Source organism: Choloepus didactylus, chromosome 4 (assembly GCF_015220235.1).
Source record: "Choloepus didactylus isolate mChoDid1 chromosome 4, mChoDid1.pri, whole genome shotgun sequence".
Lineage (NCBI taxonomy): Eukaryota > Metazoa > Chordata > Mammalia > Pilosa > Megalonychidae > Choloepus > Choloepus didactylus.
Genome location: NC_051310.1, coordinates 99608779 through 99611992, shown reverse-complemented (window position 1 = coordinate 99611992; position 3214 = coordinate 99608779). Strand labels below are relative to the sequence as shown.

The 3214-nt window shown below is 33.4% G+C and overlaps 1 non-coding gene across 1 annotated transcript; it reads left to right on the top strand.

Annotated features, from left to right (window-relative positions):
* Positions 1–318: 318 nt before the first annotated feature.
* TRNAK-CUU lies at positions 319–391 on the top strand. The gene has a single exon. It is a non-coding gene; the product is annotated as a tRNA-Lys (tRNA).
* The last annotated feature ends 2823 nt before the right edge of the window (positions 392–3214 follow it).

The window sequence follows — 3214 nt, the reverse complement described above, 5'->3', positions numbered from 1 at the left end:
TTCCCTTGCGCCTGGGGGATGAGCGTTCTACCAGCCGGAAGTTGTAGGACAGACAGAGGCACCCCACACTAGCTTGACTTCAATGCCGTACTTTACTTTAAAGAAACTGGAAGATGCTGACCACTAGAGGGCCGTTTTTACGTTATTAGGCAGTTTATGGGCACGAAATCAGAAATAAAATACAATTTTGAAAGTGGCGGGACACTTTACGGGAAAAAAAAGTTATTAAAACATTATTCATTGTGAGGTATAATCCTTTAACAAATTAAAAAGGTCTTATTACTTTGAAAAGAATAGAAAAAGGTCCCGTTCCCGCCAGCCCGGCTAGCTCAGTCGGTAGAGCATGGGACTCTTAATCCCAGGGTCGTGGGTTCGAGCCCCACGTTGGGCGTGTGGTTCATTTTTCACTTCCTTAGGCCGTTTAACTTCTGGTCCACGTTAACGGGTTATGCTTTTCATTTACGGTAATAACTGACCTCAACGCGGAGTTTCAGATCTTAAGCAAGAAATAAAAATCTGCTAAGACTGGACTGACTGAAGAAAGAGAACAATAAAACTCGAAAGCAATTTCATCTTGTAAATACACAAGGGTTATCTGGTGTGGAAAATATTTGTTACTGAGTGGCCTGTTTGAAGAGTATCGGAATGCCAAAGGTTAGAGATTAGGAAGACACGAAAATTAATAAAATTGTAGAGTTCATAAATATTGCCGAAATGATCTCTATCAAAACGTTTGAAAGGAGTATTTTTGACTTAATGCTATGCGATAGTGAAGATTTGCTTGGATAGGAAGTCTGAATTACAAGTTTTACTAAACATCTTATTTTCATGTCTTGAAATTCCTTTAAGTCAATTCATTTACTTTCGGCATGTGGAAAGGGTTAGTGATTATGATGGGCTGGTATGTTTTTAAACCAATCTAAGATTGTTTTAGAGATGAGCTAATAAGGTAGCCATTGTGAATAGCCCTAACTTTTTTTAATCCTTTAAAATTTTTCTTCAAATTGAAAATTTTTCTTCAGCCATTTTTTAGTCTCAAAACAAATTTCAGAGCAAATGAAACTCTTCCTGATACATTTTCCTAAAAGAACTCACTTTCATAGGGCAAAACTTTGCTTTTAGGACAATGGCAAATTCTTTCCGTGTCTTATGTTTTCAGTTATTCCCGGCAATTCTTGAACATTCTCCACAATTATTGTTATTTAATCATCAATTCAAAGTGCAATTTCATACCTTGCAAGCGAAAAATGGAAAATTTACTCAGAAATGAAAATCCCTAAATATTCCACTGTTACACAGGAGTACTTAATCCAAATGTGATGGGGTTGGAGTGAGGGGTGGGTAGGGGAGACGAGTTTTTCCAGAGAAGCAAATCTGGTCAGAGAAAAAGCAAGCTGAGAAGTCAATGAAGATATCAAATCACGCATCCATTTAAAATTGAAGATCAGTATTATAGGTAATTTTGATTTTAAATTTATTTTATTATACCTTCTATAATTGTCATCATCTTCATTCTCAAAAGCCTTTGCTGAAAGCAATGGTTTGTTTTGATGAGGTCCTAAGTTCAGGTCCAGTGAGGAAGCCAGGGTCACAGTTCCTTCAGAAATAACACTTATAAAAATGAGCTTAATCTCAATGGATGTTTTCTTCTTACTGTTGGCTGATGTTTTATTACTATCTGTGCTAAAAGAATATGTTCAAAGATATACCAAATAAGACACATTTTATTTTCCCATGGAACTCATATTTGAAAATTTTAAGTTCAAGTAATTCATAAATGAAACATTTTAAGAAAGTATGCTAACAAACAAATAGCAAGTATAAGAAAGAAATAGACCATAACATCTCAAGCATATGAAATCTGTAGACCTAGTACGGATCTTGAGTTGAACCAACCAATCATTTAAAAAAGCCTGTATGCGATAGTTGGAGGAATCTGGACACTGACTGCACACATGAAGATATTAAGGAAATATTTATTTTTAAATGTGATAATAGTTTTGTCTTTAAAAGATCCTTATATTTTAGAGATACATACTAAATAAACTGTTTATGAATTAAATAGATATGCTTCACAAGATGGTTATGCGTTTATAACTATAGAAGCAGACTGATGGAAAGACCAGGTTCACTATACTATACCATCAACTTTTGCGCATGTTTAAACATTTCCATAACATTAAATGTCATTTGATTCTGCCAAACCAAAGATGCCATCACCTTCTCAACCCAGTGATCAAACTTAGCATCACTAATAATGGGACAACCAGACATTGTGTGTTTGCTGATGTGATGGAATGAAAAGTGGATAGCATCACTTATAAAATATTCTTGTCAAAAACTTTCAACTTGAATCTAATCAAGCCTTTAGATATAACTGTAAGTTTATAGGAAGTAAAAGAAAAAAGGAAAAAAATTACGTACACCATGAGTAAATAACCAGGCAAATCCAGAATGTCATAAATTTAAAAAGCCAATGTCATGAACAAATATTAACACTAATACTAAGGCTAATACTGATGCTAATACTAACAAAGTATGTATGGTTACGGGGACTAACCCCTGGCAGTCTGGTAAAGCCTCTGTCTCAAATACTGTTTTTAAATGCAAAAGGAAAAAAAAAAAATACATAGGATTGTAAAAGGTAAAATATTATACTGAAGTACAACTATCAAAATATTTTTAAAATGTGATATGATATTGTTTATGCTTCAGTATTAATGCATTAAATGACAACATCTAGCAGCATGTCTAATAACTACAGTAATTTCAAAGTAGTGATGAATGTAAATGTATTTCAGAAATATCTGCAAGAACTTTAATGTGATTAGAAAATATCTGCAATTACTATTGGCAACCAAGTCAAGGATACAGCTGATGCTAATGTAGTTTGTTGCCTTCATTTATAATGAAAGGAAAACATAAATTTCAATTAAAGTTTGGTGAAAATAAAGATATAAATTTTTTCCTATGAAAGCTTTGAATTTTCCTATTTACCCTTTGAATTGTATTCATGGACTCGGGGGTTGAGAATCCTTGGTCAAGATTTAAAAAGACTTAAGGGATTTAACAACAAAATGCACTGTACTGTCATTTAATGCATCCTGTTTTGCGAAAACAAATATGAAAATATTTTAGGGACAATTGTGGAAATTGTAATATGGCGTGAGTATTATATGATTTTAGGGAATTATTGTTAATAGTGTTATATGTG